This window comes from Macaca nemestrina, chromosome 8 (genome assembly GCF_043159975.1).
Source record: "Macaca nemestrina isolate mMacNem1 chromosome 8, mMacNem.hap1, whole genome shotgun sequence".
Taxonomy (NCBI): Eukaryota; Metazoa; Chordata; class Mammalia; order Primates; family Cercopithecidae; genus Macaca; species Macaca nemestrina.
Window position 1 is genome coordinate 5,135,111 of NC_092132.1, and position 24,113 is coordinate 5,159,223.

The 24,113-nt window shown below is 42.6% G+C and overlaps 1 protein-coding gene and 1 long non-coding RNA gene across 6 annotated transcripts in view; both read left to right on the plus strand.

Annotated features, from left to right (window-relative positions):
- LOC105488384 (trafficking protein particle complex subunit 9) overlaps nt 1-24,113 on the plus strand; it is a 724,351-nt gene that overhangs the window by 255,874 nt on the left and 444,364 nt on the right. The gene's annotated exons all lie outside the window — the stretch shown is intronic.
- LOC112427828 (uncharacterized) overlaps nt 20,696-24,113 on the plus strand; it is an 81,291-nt gene continuing 77,873 nt past the window's right edge. The window contains exon 1 of the long non-coding RNA XR_011606677.1: nt 20,696-24,050. This is a non-coding gene — a long non-coding RNA (uncharacterized lncRNA). The remainder of the gene's footprint in view (nt 24,051-24,113) is intronic.

Genomic DNA, 24,113 nt, shown 5'->3' on the forward strand with positions numbered 1-24,113 from the left:
GTGCAGAATGCACGGTCAGGGATGTGTAAGTGTAGTCATGCAAATGCTCACAGGAATTTTAAAGCTTCAAAGACAGTTGATACCAGAGCTGGGTATTGAAAGATGAGTCGGTATTGAGGTTCCTTTGAGACCTTCCAATCATCGAGTGCCCTAGGTACAGGCACAGAGTGTGACTTGTGTATCTCAGGAGCCTCAGTTACAGTTGGCCTCTGTGTCCACGGGTTCAGCAGCTGTGGATTCAGCCGACCTTGGATTGAAAGTATCCAGACAAAAAAACTGCATCTGTACTGAACATGTACAGACATTTTTCCTATCATTCGTTCCTAAATAATACAGTATAACTATTTATATAGCATTTACATTTTATTAGGTATAATAAATCTAGAGAGTAAGTTATACAGAATGATGTGCATGGGTTATATACAGATGTGCTATTTTAGATCAGGGACTTGAGCGATTTTGGTATCCAAGAGAGATCATGCTGTGGGAGGGGAATGACTGTATTTCATGTGGTTGGGGTGTGAAGGGGTGCGGGCTGGGGAGAGATTGGATAGGAGGAGGTAGGAAGGCAGAGAAAGGAGGACAGTGAATGTAGAGGCAGAAAAGATAGACAGGGGCCTTTGCCATACTAAGGAGTTTAGATTTTAAATGGGTGGTCATGGGGGTTTTAAGCAGCAGAGTGTATGGATGGAATTAATTTTCAGAGAGTTCAACCCTGGGAACCCCAGGGTTAGAATGGATTAAAACTGGGATTAGAATTTGTGGCTCCAAGGAAGTACTGGAACTGGGACTGGACCCTGTGTTTTCTGAATCTGTTTCTTGGACTTTTCCCAGAACATTGCCTTGTGCAAAATGACAAAATGTATTAGCTTCTACATACTGGGAGCCTTCTCGGCATTGGGCACTGTGCTGAGTGCTTTGCATGCATTACTAGCCATTTTCAGACCAGCCCTGAAAGACAGGTATTGCAGTCTTCATTTGCAGCGATAGTTTGTCCACAATCACACAGCTTGGAGGTGGCCTTGGCCGCCTGAACTCAAAGTGCACGCTCTTCCCATTAGAACAGTGGGCCTCCTGTGGACCGGCTGCAGTCTTTCCAGTGGACATTCTAGCTTTTTTTTTTTTTTTCCTGAAAGTACAAAGATCTCTTCTGCCCTTATGGAACTTTGTGGGAGAGCGTCATTTCTTCTGGCTCAGATATGAACTTCTTAAACTTGCCAGTGATATAAAAAATGGACAGTTTGTCTTAGTATATGTTTCCAGCTCAACTTTGAAGATTTATACCCAATACTTATATTCAGCTGACTCAGGTAAGAAGCTAGGCTTTGCAATGCTTACACCATGAAACTTCTCCCTATCTGAAGGTAGGTCACTCTGTTTGGGTTAAATTTGTGTTCATGATATTAAAGCTTAGATCTGCAGGAATCTCGGCCTTAGTCCTAAGTGTGTAATTTAAATTTGGGAAATAGCCAATATCTCCATTAGAAAATCACTTCGGAACACATTTTCACATTTTAGATTGATGAGCCAGGGATTTAATAGATTATTTAGAAAATTTCCTCCACGCAACTCTGGAATGAAGGTATATGTGGCAGAGGTGTTTGAAATCTGTCTTTCCCCAGTGAAATACTTGTTTTACTTCTGCAAGATTTAAACAGCCATTCAGCTGGGCATGGTGGCTCACGCCTGTAATCCCAGCACTTTAGGAGGCCGAGGCGGGTGGATCACCTTAGGTCAGGAGACCAGCCTGACCAATATGGTGAAACCCTATCTCCACTCAAAATACAAAAATTAGCCGAGTATGATGGTGGATGCCTGTAATCCCCACTACTCAGGAGGCTGAGGCAGGAGAATCATTTGAACCTGTGAGGTGGAGGTTGCAGTGAGCCAAGATTGTGCCGCTGCACTCTAGCCTAGGTGACAGAGTAAGACTCCATCTCAAAAAATAAATAAATAAATAGTCATTCCTTGAGTGTTTGGGGAAAATATCCGATAAATAATGGCTACTAGTTGTTATGTGATTAGTTGGAATAGTTAATAGTTACCCATGATGTGACAAGCAGTTAATTCAGTGCATTGCATATTATGTCTGGTTCTTAAACCTCGTTGGAGCAGGTTTTGCAGGTATTGAAGCCAGCCTCTGCATAGTGGGGCCGCCCTGACTGCACAGCTGATGCGAGGGCTGTGGGAGGGCAGCTTGCTCCTCCCCTGCACCATGCTGCCTGTTTTTACTGCTACAAAACACGCCGCGGGAACTGTGCCAGGAGGTTTCTACATATCACCTTGCTCTGTGGAGGACTGGGTCTGTTGACTGCAGAAGTTGGCCACATGTCACCTTGCTCTGTGGAGGACTGGGCCTGTTGACTGCAGAAGTTGGCCACATGTCACCTTGCTCTGTGGAGGACTGGGCCTTTTGGCTGTGGAAGTTGGCCACATGTCACCTTGCTCTGTGGAGGACTGGGCCTGTTGACTGCGGAAGTTGGCCACATGTCACCTTGCTCTGTGGAGCACTGGGCCTGTTGGCTGCGGAAGTTGGCCACATGTCACCTTGCTCTGTGGAGGACTGGGCCTGTTGACTGCGGAAGTTGGCCACATGTCACCTTGCTCTGTGGAGGACTGGGCCTGTTGGCTGCGGAAGTTGGCCAGTAACTTCTTCTAACAGAGTCCTTTTGCCTACGTTGAGGTGATCATGCCATGGAATATGGCACCCATCACTCTTGCATGGCTGTGGGGAAACCATTTTCAGTTAAATAAGTGAAATACACGTGTGCCACTCTTGTGACCTTGCTTTAACTTTCTGAAACCTTTCTTAGGCTTGACAATTTACTCAGCCTGCTCGGCCTTCATTATCTGGATCTGGATTTGCAAATTATAGATTGTTCAAGGAACCTGTGTTGAAGCTTGGGGTTGATTGGAAATGAACACAGCTGATTTAGAGTCTTTTGATTAACCAAAGCTTCAAGATGTTAACATTTTTAAAGAAGAGAAGGGATACCGTATTTTTTCAAATTTTTGCTACATACCAGGCACCATCCACGATCTTTTAAAATCCTCATTTTAGTCCTGAGTGATGCTTCTCACCCTTTGGTGGTGGCTAGGCCCAGAGAAGTGAGTGAATGAAGTGTTAGTGTAGGGGAGGAGATTTAAACTCAGGGTTACTGACTCTCAGACCTGTGCCCCTTCCGCTGTGCTGTGGGGTATTAGCCAGTGACATCTGCCTTTTTGTGGACAGCATAGTATTATTGGGGGAAATACGGGGCAGGGCAAGCATTTGGGTTTTCTGTTAGGTGGTTCTTGCATTGTGATAAAGAAATACCTGAGACTGGGTAGTTTAAAAAGAAAAGAGGTTTAATTGCCTCATGGCTCTGCACAGGCTGTCCAGGAAGCCTGGTGCCAGCGTCTGCTTGTCTTCTGGTGGGGCCTCAGGAAGTTTCCAGTCATGGCAAAAGGTGAAGCCAGAGCCGGCGTGTCACATGGCGAGAGCAGGAGCAAGAGAGAGATTGGGAGGTGCCACACACTTTTAAACAACTAGATCTCGCGTGAACTCACTCGTCACCAAAGGAATGACGCTGAGTCATTCGGGAGGGATTGGTCCCCCATGATCCAGACATCTCCCACCAGGCCCTACCTCCAACACTGGAGATTACATGTCAGCATGAGATGTGATTTGGTGGGCACATAAATCACCATATGAGGCTTTAAAGGCAGACCTGGCTTCACCACTATCAGTATCACCCACTGGCAAATTACTGAGTTTCTGTGAGCCTCAGTTTCTTTATTTCAAAAATAAGAATAATATGGGTCTCAAACAGCTCTTGTGAGCTTGGAGAAAATGCATATGAGAGCATCTGGCACCTTGTCGGCCCTCAATAAGAGTAAGCTTTGAGTTCGTTTCCTGTCTCTGTTAGTGATCAAAGCCTGAACGAATGCACCTGTGCCTTGGTGAGGGCAGATGCTGAGCACTGTAGAGGCTATTGCAACCCCACCCCTCCTCTAATCTGGCCACTCCTAGAGACTGCCCATTCTTCCCATTGAGAACAGGGATTAACAGCAGACGTGACTTTGATCCTGGACAGTGAACTTGAGAATCCCATTATTGGAGAATCCCTCAACTGTACAGCATCTGTTTGGCAGCAGCAAAAACACGCTTCAGTGCTCCAAAGGTTTGCTTTACCCTCGATTAGTCTCTGTTCTTATATATTTGACCTTCTTTCTTTGAAAGGCTGGGCAATGAAACTGGGCACGTTCTTGAAATTTGCTAAGGGTTTAAAAAAAGAAACCTACTTCTCAAATAGCCACTTTCTAGAGTGAGGAAGGAGGGAAAGCCATGGCGGAGAAGCAGCTAGCAGTTTGTTCTTCAGCACAGCTTTTTGCCTCTTTCTCTTTGCAGCCTCCTTTTGTGTAACACAATGACCACCTTTTCTCAAGTAAGATCTGGTTCCTCCAGGCTCTGCTTCTGTGTATACCTGGGCAGTTGGGCCCAGTCTCTCTGAACCAGTTAATTCCTGCTTGCAATTCCACTGCTCATCATCCCTTAGTAGGGATTAGTGGTTGTTTTGTTGTTGTTGTTGCTGCTTTTTTGAGATGAAGTCTGGCTCTGTCGCCCGAGCTGGAGTACAGTGGCACAATCTTGGCTCACTGCAACCTCTAGCTCCTGGGTTCAAGCACTTCTCCTGCCTCAGCCTCCCGAGTAGCTGGGATTACAGGCGCCTGCCACCACGCCTGGCTAATTTTTTTTGTATTTTTACTAGAGACAGGGTTTCACCATATTGGTCAGAATGGCCTTGAACTCCTGACCTCAAGTGATCCTCCAGTCTTGGCCTCCCAAAGTGCTAGGATTACAGACGTGAGCCACCGCACCTGGCTGGATTAGTGGTGGTTGTTATTATAGCTGTTTTCTATAGAATTTTAGTAACACGTTCACTTCTGGTTTCTGACCAGGGCTCCTGATATAGGACAGTTATCAACAGGCACTTGTTAGCTTTGGTTTCTCTGTCTTCTCAGTTCAATTGATCACATCTTTATGAGGATTTGTGCTTCAAAACTTACCAAGAATGTGGTGATGCCTCAGATAGACGAAAGAGCTATGGAGGCCGTGCGTCTGCCCTGCAGAACCTGGCTGTTATTCCAGGACTGGCATATGTGACTGCTGCTGAGGAGGAGGAGTTTAGTTTATGCGCATGAGGTGTGGAGAGGAGGGGAAGATAAGACCATAGAGAGAGCCGAAAACCAGATGGCTTGTGCTAAGAGCTGCACATGCGAAGCAAAAGATTTGGGAGATTGTTTTTATTTGTGCTTATTTTTTTCCTATCACAAAGTAATGAGTGGTCCTTGTAAAAAAAAAAAATCTAGAAACTTGAGGAAACTCTAAAGGAGAAGCGCAAAACATTCCCCAAAATCTCGCTACCCAGAAATGGGTGCTACTCTCATTTTGGCATATTTCCTTCCAGTTTTTCTCCATGCATCTCTGTATGTAGGTGAGATCAGACCTTATGAGCAGTCTAGTCCTCTATTTTACTAAAATTATGTTATAAGCATTTTCTTACCCCCTGCAAGCTTATATTTAAGTTACTGCTCAGTAGAACTCTAACATGATTTCTAAAATGCCTCCCCTTTTGTTTGAGGCTTCAGTCGCTAGTTTTTCCCAGTGATAACACTTTGGCAAGGGGAGCTGATCTTCTGAAATAGTGAGCTGGCAGAACTTTTAAGGCAAGGAGTTATGTATCTGATCTTACTTTCAGGGCAGTCACTTCTGTGGCCATGCGGAAACAAACCTGGCAGGAGGAAGTACTGGAGGAAGCAGGGAAACTGTTCCTTGGTTCCGGCATTCTTTCAGCAAATATATGCCAGGCATGTGTTAGGCCACTTAGGAAGCTGTTGAAAGAGCACAGGCAGAGAAATGATTCAAGTTTGCAGAAGGCAGTTTTAGTGAGGGTGGAGAGGAGGGAATCGATGTGAGAAGTATTTGGTTGAAAAACAGGATCTGTGTATGGTATGGGTTCCATACACAGAAGCATTTGTAGTGTTATTTGGGCCATGTAGCGGATGGCAAAGCCACGCCCTGGGTTAGAAACAATGGGAGGAGGGCTGGTTTCAGAGAGTATTTGGGAAGTTACTTACAGGGCTGCCTCTTGGCCATTCAGGTGAATGTGTACTACTAAAGAAGTCAATTTCAGCTGGAATTCTGGAGGGAGGTCCAGCTTGGTGGTATCAATTCAGGATAATCAGCCGTGGATGGTCAAATTGTGTGTGGTTCCTTGGAATGAATCAAGAGAGAAGAGGAGCAAAAGTAGATCCCTGGGGAACAGGGGGCAGTCGGGAAAGTGAAGGGAGACTTGAAGGAGGAAGAGGTCAAGGGCATTTCAGGCCTGGATGCCAGCAAGTGCGAGGCAGAGGCTGGTAAAGGGGAATGCCATGTTTAAAGGTAGGGATAGGCCAGCGTGGCTGGGAGAGCTGTGCCATTGAGGTCAGAGTTGTAGAGGTTTGGAGTTTTGCAGGGAGCAGGGATTCAGGAGGGATAAAGATAGAAGCTGGGCATAGAAACAAGCATGTAGCAGAATAGAGAGTCCCAGCTTCCCCAGAGCTGTGCTGAGAAGTAATGTGGTTTTGAGTTCAGAGGAGGGAGATGTTACTTAATCTGAGGGGTCGGAGGCAGCAGTCGGGATCAGGAGAGATGCATTTAGTCACGGGTTTTTCTTCATGCTGTCATATATTTTTTCAATTCGGTGTTTGTGCATTGATTTTATTATCTGTATGTTTTGTGTATCTACTTGTAGATACCAGGGATTGTATAAAATTTAAATCCCTGAAGGCACTGACACTGTCACTCATTCTTACTGGGGAAATCTCCCCCACCCTCAACCTGCTGAAGAATATTATATTTCTGTTCACACATTTAGCTTCTCCTTCTCCCATGATCTCTGGGAGGCCAGGATAGGGAGCACTATTTTCTTGGCTGCTCCTGGATATTTTGGGGGGAGTAAACTGGGATAATGAGAAGAGTCAAATGAGCCCAAAGGATGTACAGGTGTGGGAGGAGCCCAGTTCCTCTCCCGACCACACTGACCCATCACTGCTTTTAAGAACCTGTAGGATTTGGGAGGCCAAGGCAAGCAGATCACTTGAGCCCAGAAGTTGAGACCAGCCTGGGCAACATAGCGGAACCTCATCTCTACAAAAAATACAAAAATTAGCCACGCATGATGGTGCATGCCTGTGGTTCTAGCTCCTAGGGAGGCAGAGGTGGGAGGATCACTTGAGCCCAGAAGGTCGAAGCTGCAGTGAGCTGTGATTGAGCCACTGTACTCCAGCCTGGGTGACAGAGCAAGTCACTGTCTCAAAGAAAAAAAAAACACCAATAGGGAGAGGCCAGGACGATGAGGGGAAGTTGGTATCTTTTTGTTAGGTCCAGAGTTTGTGCTGGTGAAAGAAGGATGTAGAAAAGGGATTTAGAAATACAGTGGCTGCTCTTCAGTGCTCTTCAGGGGCCCAAGTGAAGAACTGGAATTTTTTCAATGACATGTGACAGTTGACCTGTGTTTCAGGAAGTACAGCCTTGAGCTGAGTCTGAGACATGTGGGACCCTCGGAACTACTGCAACTACAGCTTCTTAGTACAGATCGAGCATCCCAACTCCGAAAACCCCAAATCTGAAATTTTCGTAGAACCGACATGACACTCAAAGGAAATGGTGATTGGAGCATTTCAGATTTTCTGAGTTGGGATGCTCAGCCGGTATATATATTGCAAACACAGTTGTCCCTCGGTCTAGGTGGGGCATCGGCTCCAAGGCCCCCGTGTATGCTCAAGTACTCTAGTTGGCCTTGCAGAACTTGTGCATGTGAAAAGTCAGCCTCTGTTTACATGAGTTTCACATCCCACAAATACTGTATTTTCCACCCACGTCTGGCTGAAAAAACCCGCATATGAGTGGACCTGTACAGGTCAAACCTGTGTGCTTCGAGGGGTGACTGTATTCAGAAGTCTGAAGAAATCCCAAATTCTTTTAAAACACTTGTGGTCCCAAGTACTTGGGAAAAGGGATACGCAATCTGTAGAGTACCATGTAGAGATGAGTATCGAGTCGGTGTGGTTGATCCGATGCTCACTTCCACTGGAATCAGAATAACATAGCATTGCTCTCTGCTATGGTTTTTAACTGGCTTTCATCCATAGATTTATTGATTTGCTTGATTCAAAAAAAAAAAAAAGGAAAGATTTTGCAATATTGGGTTTAATTTTTACTGTTAAAAATAATGAAGAAGACCTGATGATTCTGCACCTTAGGGCAAGTGTTTCACCAGCCATACATTCCCACTCACACTGTCAAGATCCCAGCATTTTAGGATTCCTGTGTTTCTACTTGTTTTAATTAAGAGTAATGAAGAGCTGCAGAGACCTCATATTTGGTGAAGTATACAATCAAGAAGAAAAGGATAATTATAAACTGTATTGCTTATATTACAAACATAATATTAAATATAAGTAGCCATTTAATAACTTTTTCTTCTTTTTTTCTGAGACAGACTCTTGCTCTGTCGCCTAGGCTGGAGTGCAGTGTCAACCTCTGCTTCCTGGGTTCAAGCAGTTCTACTGCCTCAGCTACCCAAGTACCTGGGATTACAGGTGCCCGCCACCATGCCCAACTAATTTTTTTGTATTTTTAGTAGAGATGGGTTTTCACCATGTTGGCTAGGCTGGTCTCAAACTCCTGACTTCAGGTGATCCACCCGCCTTGGCCTCCCAAAGTGCTGGGATTACAGGCATAAGCCACTGCGCCCAGCCTAATAACTTTTAAAACAAGATAGAAGTAGTTCTATTGAGCAAGGAACAGTGATAAAAATGTATAGAAATTGTAAAGTGACTATTTTGTAGCTATAGAAATTCTTTAATAGGGTTGTTTAAATTTGCTTTGTAAATTGGTCAAATTAAGTTTGAGAAAATGTTTTACTTTGAAGTTTGTGTAGTAATTTATAATTTTCACAGGGCGTTATTATCTTTTGCATTATTCGCGCTTCACAACAGACGTATGACAATTGTTACCCAACAGACGTAGCTTTTGGGTAACAATACCCCAGCTTCACAGACAAGGAGCCTGAGGCGTGGAAGGGTCTTCCTTGGCAGCCACCTCTTCTCCTTGACTTTTTTGCTGGGTAATTCCTACCCTCAGTGTCTGGGTCAGGCTTCGAGGCCTCCCAGACTCCACAGCAGCATCCTGACTGCACCCTGAGCCTGTAGTTCCTCTCTGCTATAAAGTATCTGCTGGATACTTAAGCGCTTCCTAAAATATATATTTGTTTGTATCAGTTCTCACCTAAAACCCTTCCCCATCTTCCCATCAGCTGCAAAATAATACCGGGTTGCCGAGCATGACGCCTGTGGCCCTGCACCCCGCGGCCCTGCACCCCGCGGCCCTGCACCAGACAGCACTGCACCCTGCGACACTGTACCCCGCGGCCCTGCACCCCGCGGCCCTGCACCCCGCGGTCCCCGCCCCTCCCTGGTGGTGGCTTCCCCTGGCCCTGATGTGGGAATGCGGCTGAGCCCTGAGCAATGGCATCTGCAGGGTGGGCAGCATGCCTCGAACTCCGTCTTCGGCTGGTGGGACCTGGCAGGAGTTGTGGCCTACCTTGTGCTCGCAGGATCAGGCCACACCCTGGGGTAGGTAGAACAGCAAGGTGGACTCGGTCCTCAGCCTCCTAGAGCTGTCCTGTTAGGCCTGAATTGCCTGAGCATGGCTGTTAAGGGAGAGAGAAACCCAGTTCCACAGCCCTTAAGGCACCAGCATTTTGGTGGTGGTGTAGCACCTGGACCTATGTCCTGACCAGGCCACCTGTCCAGCCTTCTCTGTGCAGGTGGGCCTGTCCAGCATTCCCTGCTCTGCCGAGTTCTCTAACTCCACGTGCGTGTGTCCCGCTGGACTCAGAGCCCCGGGAGGGCAGGGGCGCATCCTGTCCCTGTGTGTGCTGTGTGAGGAGTGCCTGTCACCAGTGTGCCTGTTGGATGCTTCCCATGTCTTCCACCATACTCGGCGTACGTGGTGGTCTCTGGCTGTGAAAAACGGTCTGTTCTATAGGTGAATTGATGGCTGCATCTGAGAACATAGTGGGATCATAGGTAGTAGCCTGCTGTTATTGGCAAGCTGTCTCGTGGAAAGAGTGCTCTCCTGTCTAGAAATGCTATCATGAACTGAAGAATCAAAAATTCGTTTATTTTTATTTATTGCATCTTTGCACATCTAAAATGTTGTTAGCAGTCAGGAGAGAGGGTGCTCTGGGGAGGGATGGGCTTGGTGACAGAGCAGACAGGAGAGGGTGGTGGGTGCAGGCATGTTCTTTCTCCAGCTGGGTGCTGGATTTAGATGTATGCTTTGTAATAATTCATGGACCTTATTCATATTTTGTGTAATTTTCTGTATGTGTGTTTTAGTTCATTATAAAAACAGTATTTAGGATGCCTGTAATCCCGGCACTTTGGGAGGCCAAGGCAGCTGGATAACCGAGGTCAGGAGGTCAAGACCAGCCTGGCCAACATGGTGAAACCCTGTATCTACTAAAAACAAAACAAAAATTAGTCAGGCATGGTGGCTCACTCCTGTAATCCCAAGCTATTCGGGAGGCTGAGGCAGGAGAATTGCTTGAACCCGGGAGGTGCAGGTTGCAATGAGCTGAGATTGTGGCACTGCACTCCAGTCTGGGCAACAGAGTGAGACTCTGTCTTAAAAAAAAAGAAAAAAAGTAAAGGTATTTAAGAGATAGCTAATTTTAATGATTCTAAAATATAAAAATGTTTAAAAAATGAGCATTACTTCTACCAATTAGACAAGCAGTGTCACCTTTTGGTGAACTTTCTTCCAATTCTTTTTTTTTTGCCTTGTGTGTTGCTTTTCAAAGAACAGTATAACGCTTTTAAAATGGAAAAAGAGCCACCTGCCATATCTTGGGTAAATTAGACTAGTGTAGACTTAAAAAGAAGAATTCTCTGAGATGTCACTGGGCCTCATGGATATGTCTGCTCTGTTTCTGTGTGGGTTCTCTGCTGTCCTGCTTTCTTACCAGCTGTGGCCCTGCCCCCACTCTCAGCCCACGACTGCTGACATTGGCAGTCAGTTCTCCAGGCCTGATCACAGCGTAGAGAAGGCCAGTGCTCAGACCAGGATCTTCTCTTCTCTCCTCCCTCCTCCTCTCCTCTCCTCTCCTCTCCTCTCCTCTCCTCTCCTCTCCTCTCCTCTCCTCTCCTCTCCTCTCCTCTCCCTTTCCTCTCCTCTTCTCTCTTTTTTTTTTCTTTTTTTTTTTTTTGACAAAGTCTCGTTCTGTCACCCAGGCTGGTGTGCAGTGAGGTGATCTTGGCTCACTGCAAACTCCCCATCCTGGGTTCAAGCGATTCTCCTGCCTCAGCCTCCTGAGTAGCTGGAACTACAGGTGTGCACCACCATGCCCAGCTAAGTTTTGTATTTTTTAGTAGAGATGGGGTTTTACCATTTGGCCAGGCTGGTCTCGAACTCCTGGCTTCAGGTGATCCGCCCACCTTAGCCTCCCAAAGTGCTGGGATTACAGGCATGAGCCACCGCACCCAGCCGGGTCTCCATTTCTAATTGGCAGAAGCTCAGGAATGTTTACCAGCTAATGTGTTTTTTAGACCCTTTTAATTCCGATGTGAACACTCAGAGCTGCTGTGTGGAATGTGTAATCGAGGTGGAATTCTGCACTTGGTAGTTTTTAATAGCGTTCATCACTTTCCTAAGTGGATTCTTTTGGTTATATCATTGAACTTGATGGTGTCTCCTCTTTCCTCCCCCATGTATTCAGTAAGTTGTGTCAGGAGCTGGGGTTGTAGAGCTGGTTGTAGAGTTTGTTCCAGTTTCTCTGTACATAGGTCTTCCACCAACCATCCCCATCCTCAGCCACACTGGGAACACCTCCAAGCAGGGATTAACTTTTATTCTCTTCCAGTGCCCAACACAGTGCCTGGTACCTAGTGAACTCAGCAAATGTTTCTTGGATTAAAGAATGGGTGAAGACATAAGACATGATTCTGTCCCTGAAGGAGATTATGGCTTAGTGGTAGAGAAAGCTAGTACTGGAGGAAAAATATGACAAATTCAATCTCATCTTTTTTTTTTTTCCTCCGATAACACAGAGTTTTGTGTGAGAAACAAGGGAGGTGATGTATATGCAGACTTCTAGTTTATTTTGGAAGGTAATAGGAAGCTGATTATAGTAATACAGACAAACTGCTCTGGGAGGAGAGAGTGCTGGCTCCCATGCATTGGAAAGGCTGCACTGGGAAGCTGGTGGGTGTGCCACAGTTTGGGGGATGCGTAGACAGGCAGAGAAGGGGGAACAGTATGACGCAAGTTGTTGTGTGTGTGACGATGTGTTCAGCTGAGAGTAATAGGTCAAGTCCTGGTCAAGAGGGTCCTGATTGCCAAGAGGCTATATTTTTGGAATTTGAAATTTCTTAAAGTAAGCTCATAGGATTTAACAGTCAAATGGCACAAGGATTTGTTCTGCCAGTTCCTAATATTCTTTATTGGAGAATGAAATGGAAAGACTCTGAGCAAGAGGTTGAGAGGACACTTGGCAATATGACACTTTGCAGTAGATCAGTGTGCACTAAATCGCCTTAAAATAGTATGAAGGTAGAGCTGTACAGTTTCAGAATTAACAGACACTAGTGTATCAGTAGTGAAGCTGTTTTCTGTCTATCAAATAACAGCTTCGGGAAGCGGCCATTCTCCAACATATTTGTGAAATCGAATTTAGAGTAGTGGGCAGTTACTTTTGGAAGCCAACATTCCCAAGCTGTATTTTGTTGTTGTTGTTGTTACAATATGTAAACAGATGAATAGACCAAGTTCTTAGGGAAAGGCAGGCTTCTGAAACATTTGCCTGCTTCAACCCAGAGACCATAATGTAAAGAATTTTTGGATAAATGTATGTACTGGAAAGCAAGATTTCCAGGTACCTGAAGCAAAGAGGAAATTCAAAATCTGAGTGATTAGCAGAAACTAAAGCCAAAGTGCCTCTTTGTGATAAACTTTACCAACCAGCACTAGGCCTGTTATGCTGATGTGGAGAAGGGAGTTCAGGCTGCAGCTCCCTGGTGCTGAGTCATGCAGGGCTTCCCTCAGATTGGACCAGGAAAGTCTGTTCCCCAGACTGGGGAGAGGCAGGGAAGCCTGCCATGGCCTAGCGCCTGAGGATGCACAGAATTACCATAGGAGACCTGCAGGGGGCAGCCAAGCCAGGTGGAAAACTGCTCCATAGAGACACTTCCCTGGCCGCAGATACATGGACTTCCCATAGGAAGTAATTTCTGTGGATCATGAGTGTACAGCCACAGACAACAAACTACACAAGGAGGCAGACCACTATGAGGGAGAATCTACAGGGACAGCAGATGGGAGAATTTATACCTCAGGAAAGAGACTTTTAAAGAACCGTGTTTGAAATGGTCAGAATGGCATTAGAAGAAATAAAACCACAAGTATGAGACAAAAGCAAGCTAATTTGAAAAAGAACCTCATGGAGATTCTAAAATAAAAAATTTATAGCGATGGCTGAGTGCGGTGGTTCACACCTGTAATCCCAGCACTTTGGGAGGCTAAGGTGGGTGGATCACTTGAGGCCAGGAGTTTGAGACCAGCCTGGCCAACATGGTGAAACCCCATCTCTACTAAAAATACAAAAACAAAACAAAACGAAACAAAACAACAAAACTTAGCTGGACGTCTTGTCAGGTGTCTGTAATCCCAGCTACTTGGGAGGATCAGGCAGGGGAATCGTTTGAACCCTGGAGGTGGAGGTTGCAGTGAGCTGAGATGATACCACTGCAGTCCCTCCTGGGTGACAGAGCAAGATTCTGTCTCCCCACGCCCCCCACCCCCCAAAATAGATATATAGTGGTTGAAGTAAACAAGAACTTAAAACACAGAGTGGATGGTTAAAGAAGAGATTAGATGCAATTGAAGACAGAGTGAATGAGAAGATAAAGCTTAGGGAACTTCACAAAATGGGTTACAGTGAGACAGGTAGAAAATGTGAAAGAATAGTTGAGAGCGTAGAATAAGAGTCTAGTTAGAGGTCCAGGAATAGAAAGCAGAAAAAATCCTAGAGAGAAAAATATTCAAAGAGACGGCAACTGAAAATTAGCCTGAGAAATGCATGCATGAGGTCTTAAATTGAACAAGTACATCAAGTTTTGAGTTTTCAAGTTTAATGAGAATGATAAATCCTCAGATCCAAGAAGCTGAACAAACCCCAATCAGGATGGACAAACACACACGCAATCACATCAATTAATCAAATTACTGAAAACTGGTTATATTGAGAAAAATCGTTAAAGTAGCCAGAGGAAAAGCCACAAATTACCTGGGAACAAAACTGATGATAATTGTAGACCTCTTGTTTGAAAAAATGCCCCTGGAAGACAGTGGAATTTGATCTTTCACTTGGTTAAAAAAAAAAAAATAGCTGTTAATTTGGGATTCTGAATCTAGCAAAAATATCCTTTAAAAAAATACAAATAAAGACAAAAGCTGAGAGAATTCCTCTCCAGAAGACTTAGTCTGCTAGAGTGCTTAAAGGAGGTTCTAAGGCAGAGAAAACAATGCCTCAGATCTTGAAATGTATTGGAAATGGTAGAAATATAGGTAAATATAAGAATAAATAGAAATTTGTTTTCAATTTTTAAGTTTCTTTGAAGGAATATTGATCACATTTTAAGCCAAAACCTCCATATACTATTATGTCTTTAAAACATATATAAAGGAAAAAATACGACAAACATAGAATGGAAGGGAGAAATGGAAATATATGGTGGTAAATTCTATATATATATATAGATTATATATAAGATTATATGATATTATTTGAAAACAGATTGTGATAAGTTTAAGATACACATTATAATCACAGAAGAACCACAAAACAATACAAAGTGTTATAGCTGATAAATCTGTAATAAAATAGAATTCCAAAAATTTCAATCATAAAATAAGGCAGGAAAAGAAGGGGAAAGGAACAAAAAAGAGATGGGAGAAATAGCAAGGTGGTAGAAGTAAGCTCAACAACATCTATAACTACATTAAATGTAAATGGCCTAAGAACTTCAATATAGTGGTAGAGACTATCATACTAGCCAAAAAAAAAAAAAAAAAAAAGAAAAAAAAATTCAAGATATAACTATAAATTGTTTATAGGAAATTCATTGAAATATAAAAAATATAGATTAAGTATAAATGGATTGGAGAAGATATATTATGCAAACACTTGTCATAAGAAAGCAGGAACAAGTTTTTAAATATAAGACAAAGTCGACCAGTAGTATTATCAGGGATAAACAGGAATATTTTGCAATGATGAAAGGGTAAATTCTTGAAGAACATGTGACATTTCAAAATATGTACATATCCAATAACAGAGCTTCAACATACATGAAGCAAACAGCTGACAAAATTGAAATGAGAAATGGACAAATCTATAATTATAGTTGGAGATTTCACCACTCTTTTGTTGATAATTGATAGATCAAATAGAATTTCAGTGAAGATATAGAAGACTTTGACACTCACTACCAATTTGATCTAGTTCACATTTCTAGATTGCTTAACAACAACAAAAAACCACATTATTTTCAAATACATGTTGAACATTTGGTAAGTTAGACCATATTTGGGGTGATAAGTCAAGTCTCAGTAAATTTTTAAATGTTAAAATCACTTGCAGAGTATGCTATGTGACCACAACAGAATTAAATTAAAACTCAGTAGTATTAAGATTCATTGGTAAGCCCCAAATATTTGAAAATTAAGCAACACGTTTCTAAGTAACCCATGGGCTCCAAGAAGAAATCACTGGGCAATTTGAAAACACTGTGAATTGGCTAAAAATAAAAACACAGCATTTCATAATTTCTGGATGCAACTAAAGCATTGCCTCAATGGAAATTTGTAGCCATAGGTGCTTACACTGGGAAAGGAGACTTGTTTCAATTCATGAGCTATGTTGCCTCTCAAAAGAAGAAATTAAAGCCAAAGTAACTAGAAAGGAGTAGAAAATAAAGACCAGAAATTAATCAATTTTACAACAATGGAGAAAACCCGGTGAAACTGAGAGCTTATTCTTTGAAGAGATCAATACAATGCATGCACCTCTAGCCAGACTTTACCAAGATAAGAAGACATAAAATAACAATATCAGGAATGAAAAAGGAGACATCAGTCTTTCCTACAGACATTAGAAGGATAATAATTTTAATGGAAAACTTCATGAGTAAATTTGATAAGTTAGATGAAGTAGAAAAATATCTTGAAAGATGCACATCACCAATGTTTGTTTATTGAAGATGAAACAGAATGCCTAAATAGCCCTTTCTTTAATAAAATAAAGTCAATTATTTAAAAATATTTCCCCAAATAAAATATTGGTCACGGAATTTCACTGGTAAATTTTGTCACATTATTATAAAGAAGAAATACAACTATTATAAAAATTCTTTCAGAAAGCAGAGGAGAGAACATTCCCCAATTTGTATTATTAGGCTAGCTTTATCCTGACACCAACATCAGCGACACTATAAGAAGATTACAGAACGATGTCCATCATGAACATGTATGCAAAACCCTTGAAAAATTAACAAATAGAATCCAATAATTATTAAAAGAAAAAGAATGCAGCATTATATGAAATGGGTGGTTCATTGTGATCTAGTGAGATTTATTCTGATAATGCAAGGCTGGTTAAGTATTCAAATTTCAATCAGTATCATTGACTATATTAATAGAATGAAGGAGAATAAAAACCATGATCATAGCAATAGATGTATAATGAGCCTCTGATAAAATGCATCACACATTTGTGATACAAAACACTTAGGAGACTGGAAATAGAAGGCCGCTTGCTAACAGGCCTCTGTACAAAAATCTGTGCTCAACGTTATACTTAATGGTGAATGCTTTCCTCCTAAGGTCGGTAAGAAGGCAAGGATGTTCATATTCATTACTTCTATTTAACATTGTGCTGAATAGTCTAGATAGTGCCATAAGGAACAAAAAATGTGCCCAGATTGGGAAGGAAGAAATAAAACTCGTTATTCACAGAAAACATTGCCATGCATATAGAAAATACTTAGGAATTTACAAAAAGTAGAGTAGAGTAATTTAGCAAGGTAATAGGATACATGATCAATGTACAAAAGTCAAACCTATTTCTAAGTATTATCAATGGACATTTGCAAAATGAAGTTAAGAATACGATATCATTTATAAAAACAAAAATTATATACTTGGGGATAAATTTGAGAAAAGATGTGTAAGAATTGTACATTGAAAATTACAAGAAAATATACATTTTCTCAAGACAATTATGAACAATTGTCTATTCCCAAGACATTGTAAAAGATTGTCTTGAGAAAATGATCCAAATAAATAGAAAGACATTGAAAGATAATACATGGTGATGAGTAGTAATACCTTATATTAAGATGACAGTTCTTCCCAAATTGATCTTTAGATTCAATGCAGGTCTAATCGGAATTCCAGCAGGCTTGTTTTTTTTCTTAGAAATTGATTACTTTATTCTAAAGTTTGTATGACATACGTAGGAGCTAAAATATCCCAGAGAGCAAAGCTGCAGTAATTAACACAGTGTGGTATTGGCATAAGGATAAACATAGATAAATGGAAACAAAATAGAAGTCCTCATTAATAGTAATAGACCTATCCATAAATAGTCAATTGATTTTGGACTAATGTGCCAAGGTAATTCAAAGGGGGAAGGATTGGCTTTTTCAACAGGTGATGCTGGAACAACTAATTATCTATATGCCAAAAATTAACTCCGACCCTTAACCCCATACATACATAAAATTAGATCAAAATGAATCATAGACTTAAATATAAGAGATGTAAAGCTTTAAAGTTTCTAGAAGAAAACACTCAAGAAAGACTTCTCAGTCTTGAGGTGGGTAGAGATTTCTTGGGATAGAAATTATAAAACACAAAGGACAAAATGATAAATTAGACGTCATCAAAATTAAAAACTTCTCTTCAAAAGCCACTTTTAAAGCAATAAAAAAGCAAGCTCAGCTTTGGAGTAAGTATTTGCAAAACATGTATCTGTTAAAGGAACTTGTATCCAGAATAGACATAAAGCTCTTACAACCAATAGTAAGACAAATAACTAGATTTTAAAAATAGGCAAGTGATTTGAATAGCTAATTCACCAAAGAAGATACACGCATGGCAAATAACACATGAAGAGATGCTCAGCATCACTTGTCAGTAAGGAAATGCAAACTAAAACCATAAGGAGATTTCATTATGTGATCCATTTGAATGACTGAAAAGAGTGATTATTGCAAGCTTTGGTGAGGCTATAGAGTAACTGGAACTCTTGTATACTATGAATGAGAATGTAAAATAGTATAACTACTTTGAGGAAATGTTTAGCTATTTATTGTTAAACATATACTTACGTGATGAGCCAGCAGTTCCTCTTCTCCCCTGGGTACCGTAGGAAAATGAAAATGTGGGTTCACTCAAAGACATGACAGATGCCCATAGCAGCTTTATTCGTAATAGCCCCAAACTGGAAACAAAATGTCCAGGAACAGATGAATGGATAAATAAACTTTAATACACCTGTGCAGTGGAATACCACATAGCAGTGAAGAGAAACAAGCTACCGGTATGCCCAACGCACAGATGAATCTCAGAAACATTACCGTCTGTTGAAACAAGACACAAAAGAATGCACACTGTGTGATTCTGTTCATAAGGAATTCTGGAATGTGCAAAGTGAAACTGTCATAACAGCAGGCAGGTCCCTCGTTGCTGGGGGCTTTGGGCTGGGCCATTAGATGGCCAGGGAGGAGGCAGGAAGGCACTTTTAGGGGTGATGGGAATACTCTACATGTTGTGCAAGTGGATACACCAATACTTTATTAGGGGTGGTTCTGCATACACTTAGAATGGCAACATTTTGTTGCATATTATTTCTCAATAAAATGAATTAAAACAACTTTCATAGTTCAAGAGAGATCGTCTTTGACTGTCTTTCCTTACCTCTCAGCCTGTCGATGTGTTCAGTGACCCTGTGTTTTCCTTTGTCACATCACTGAGCACACACTAAGTTGCGATTGCTTCCTTCCCTGTCTCTTCCATCAGACTCTCAGTCTCTTAAGAACAAGGAATGTCTTTTACGTGTCTGTCCTCAGGGCACAGCCCGATGTCTGGCATGCACATTCCTTGCCAAGTAAGTGTGTGTTCAATAGGATGACTTCAATTTATTGATTGCCCATTATGCGCCAAAGATAGTAGTAGATGTTTTGCATTTATTATTTCTGATCCTTAGTAAATGTTTGCTACACAGATAAAGAATCCTCACTGCGTTCCAGAAGTCATGGTACACGGTGGCACACTGTCACGGAGTGTATAGCATGGAGCACAGCACACAGGGAGGCCGGATGGTTTAAATATTCTGTTCAATGGCAGTGTCAGGATTAAACCCGTGGATGTCGTCAGATTTTGTTGTTTTACATCTAAATCTTCAGCTATTGTCTGCACATACTTAAGACTCAGTTACTTTTCTGTTTTTAGAATTGGTCTTGTCAGCAAGTAGAGTTTACTCTGGAGATGTGAGCCTTACATTTTCTAATCTCTTTGGTGTTCATTTCTTTTGTTTGAGGCAATGATTTAAAGTAGGAAACATGCTCGAACCAACGCATTTTCAGAACCTGGCCGGCATTTCAGGTGAGCAGCATTGCTGCTTGCTTAATTGCATAATAAAGGAACTCTGTGGTAGAAGCCTCAAAACTGCTGTGGCGTCTCTGATGCCAATGTCTGCTTGTTCCTTTTCCCTCAAAGAAATAATACATCTCTTACTGACACTCAGTGTAATGGAGGTTCATAATTCAAAAACCAATTATTTGGGGCAACTATTGGATGAAATTTCTTTGGCATCCTTTTGTTGGCTGATTTTCCTGTTAGCTGTGTGTACTGTTTTCTAAAACATGGTAAGTGGTTGTCTGTAGGAAATTGGATTGTAATTGAATGGATTCTGAGATTTGATGACTGAAACCAGGCAACACCATGTACTCCCCATTTTTCTTGTCTGTTAAATTCTAAAGAGATTTTTAAATATCTTTGACTTTTGGTTACAGTAAAAAAAATATCCCTAGGTGCATTGAAAGACAGTTTGGTAGTTCCACAAAAAACATAGTTCTCATATGAACCCACATTTCCACTGTGGGTCTATACTCAAGAGAACTGAAAACATGTTTGCAAAAACTTGAACACAGTGTTCATAGCAATATTATTTATGATAGTCAAACAGTGGAAACAACCCAAATGCTCATCAGTTGGTGAATGGACAAGCTGTTGTAGATTAATGCAACAGAATTATTAGCCCTGAAAAGGAGTGAAGTACTGATCCATGCTACAACATGATGCACCTTGAAAACATCGTTACGCAGAAGAAGCCAGACACAAAAGACCACACATCGTATGACACCATTTATAGGAAGTGTCCAGAACAGGCAATTCCATGGAGATAGAAAGCAGATTGATGGTTGCCAGGGGCTTGGGGGAAAGGAGGAGGGAGAATCGAGAGTGACTGCTAATGGGTACATGACTTCTTTTTGGGATGATGGAAATACTCCAAAATTAGATAGTGATGATGATTGCACAATTCTGTGAATATACTAAAAGCCACTGACTTGTATACCATTTTCAAGGGGTGAGGTGAATTTTATGGTATATGAATTATACCTCAATTTGTTTAATTTTTTTAACTTTTAAGTTTAGGGGTACATGTGCAGGATGTGCAGGTGTGTTGCGTAGCTAAACATGTGTCATGGGGGATGGTTGTGCAGGTCATTTCATCAGCCAGGTATTAAGCCCAGTGCCTGTTAGTCATATTTCCTGCTTCTCTCCCTCCTCCCACCCTCCATCCTCCGAGAGGCCTCAGTGTGTTCTGTTCCCCTCTATGTGTCCATGTGTTCTCATTATTTAGCTCCCACTTTTAAGTGGGAATATGTGTATACCTCAATTTAAAAAAATCCTTAAAGCTAAACATTTTTCCTCCTTCTCCACTTTTCTTCTTGCCCTTTACCCCCCAAACTCATGTCCTCTGAATAATGATGATAATGGCTACCATGGATCCTTCTCCACTTTTCTTCTTGCCCTTTACCCCCACAAGCTTATGTCCTCTGAATAATAATTATAGTGGCTGCCACGGATCCTTCTCCACTTTTCTTCTTGCCCTTTACTCCACAAACTCATGTCTTCTGAAAATGATTATAATGGCTACCGTGGCTCAGGCTCCCACCATATGTCATCTGCTATGCTAGACACTTGGTATTTGCCATTTTATTAATTATTACAATAACCCCACTTTACAGATGCTGATGTCATCAGAGGCTCAGGGAAGCTGAGCCACTTACCCAGTTTCACGTACTAGTGAGCAGGTGGAGCCAGGACTGAAGCACATTCTAGTCTGACTGCTGGGCACATTTTACTGTCTCTGATATTTTTGTACCACATTCATGAAATCTTCCTGGTAAATATTTCCAATGCATGGAAAGCTAAGTTTATGCCCTGGTCTATAGACATATCTTAGAGTAGGGTGAGCAAATGCTTGCATGGGACAAGCAAGTCCCCTGCTGGAGGTATGCGGGGACCAGAAGATCTATACCCTGACTGAAGGCAATTCAATCACCAAGTTTCATATGACACTGAGTGGGCTAAAGAGAAGAGTTTTTTTTTTTTTTTTTTTTTTTTTTTCCCTTTTCTTTTTTTTTTTGAGACGGAGTCTGGCTCTGTCGCCCAGGCTGAAGTGCAGTGGCGAGATCTCGGCTCACTGCAAGCTCCGCCTCCTGGGTTCATGCCATTCTCCTGCCTCAGCCTCCCGAGTAGCTGGGACTACAGGTGTCTGCCACCACGCCTGGCTAATTTTTTGTATTTTTAGTGGAGATGGAGTTTCACCGTGTTAGCCAGGATGATCTCGATCTCCTGACCTCATGATCCGCCTGCCTCGGCCTCCCAAAGTGTTGGGATTACAGGCGTGAGCCACCGTGCCGGCGCCACAGAAGATGTCTTTAATCCAAGGGTTCTAGTTTGTGATTTCACTACTGCATCTGTTCTGTCTTGGTTCTCTCCTTCCTTGTAATTCTTGTAGTAGTCTTGTAGATTATTAATTGAAAGCTGTTGTCAGTTAATAGGTTGTGCATATATCAGTATAAAACCTAGTAAAAATGTAGACCATATAGAACAGTAGCATTATCTCTGCTTATCTTCTCAGTGTCTGTCTCCATAGCTACTGTCTCATGCTTAGGGCCCCATGATCTCAGGCTTTGACCACAGTTTTTGTGCAGCTTTTTAACCGGCCACCGGCTTCAGTGTCTTCCCTCCAGTTCATTCTACACTGGACAGCCAAAAAGTATAGTGGCTCAGAGACAGTGTCAGCAGTCACATAATTGGACCTGAGCACTTGGTAGCTGTTGACCATGGTCAAAGGAATCTCACCGAATCTCAGTTTTCTCGCCTATAAATTTGGGAATGATAGTACTTTTCTTGTAGGTTGGTTAGGAGAATTATTTTTGATAATAGTAATAGGTAATGTTATTGCTGCTTCCTGTGTGCTAGAAACTTTCTAAACTCACATAAAGCATTTAGCACAGTGTGAGACATTTCTGAGTGCCAGGAAGTGTCAGCTGCTGCTGCGATTGTAGCTCTTATAAAACTCAGGTTGGCTATTCCTTTCTTAAGTCTCCTCCATTGTCCAGAGGTAGTTTAACCTCCCTCCATTGTCCAGAGGTAGTTTAACTAAACCCCCTTCATTGTCCTAGAGGTAGTTTAACGCCCCTCTACTGTCCAGAGGTAATTTAATCCCCCTCCACTGTCCATAGGTAGTTTAACCCCCCTTCATTGTCCAGAGGTAATTTAACCCCCCTCCACTGTCCAGAGGTAGTTTAATCCCCCTCCACTGTCCAGAGGTAATTTAACCCCCCTCCACTGTCCATAGGTAGTTTAACCCCCCTTCATTGTCCAGAGGTAATTTAACCCCCCTCCACTGTCCATAGGTAGTTTAATCCCCCTTCATTGTCCAGAGGTAATTTAACCCCCCTCCACTGTCCATAGGTAGTTTAATCCCCCTTCATTGGCCAGTGGTAATTTAACCCCCCTCCACTGTCCATAGGTAGTTTAACCCCCCTTCATTGTCCAGAGGTAGTTTAACCCCCCTCCACTGTCCATAGGTAGTTTAACCCCCCTTCATTGTCCAGAGGTAGTTTAACCCCCCTCCACTGTCCATAGGTAGTTTAACCCCCCTTCATTGTCCAGAAGTAGTTTAACTCCCCCTCCACTGTCCAGAGGTGGTTTAACCCCTTGTCCACTGTCAGAGGTAGTTTAACCCCCTGTCCACTGTCAGAGGTAGTTTAATTCCCCTTCATTGTCCAGAAGTAGTTTAACCCCCCCTCCCCCACTGTCCAGAGGTAGTTTAACACCCCCATCCACTATCCAGAGGTAGTTTAACCCCCTGTCCACTGTCAGAGGTAGTTTAACCCCCCTCCACTGTCCAGAGGTAGTTTAACCCCCCTTCATTGTCCAGAGGTAGTTTAACCCCCCTCCACTGTCCAGAGGTAGTTTAACTCCCCCATCCACTATCCAGAGGTAGTTTAACCCCCTGTCCATTGTCAGAGGTAGTTTAATTCCCCTTCATTGTCCAGAGGTAGTTTAACCCCCTGTCCACTGTCAGAGGTAGTTTAACCCCCCTCCACTGTCTGGAAGTAGTTTAACCCCCCTCCACTGTCCAGAGGTAGTTTAACTCCCTGTCCACTGTCAGAGGTAGTTTAACTCCCCTCCACTGTCTGGAAGTAGTTTAACCCCCCTCCACTGTCCAGAGGTAGTTTAACCCCCCTCCACTGTCCAGAGGTAGTTTAACCCCCCTCCACTGTCCAGAGGTAGTTTAACTCCCCCATCCACTATCCAGAGGTGGTTTAACCCCTTGTCCACTGTCAGAGGTAGTTTAACCCCCTGTCCACTGTCAGAGGTAGTTTAATTCCCCTTCATTGTCCAGAAGTAGTTTAACCCCCTTCCACTGTCCAGAGGTAGT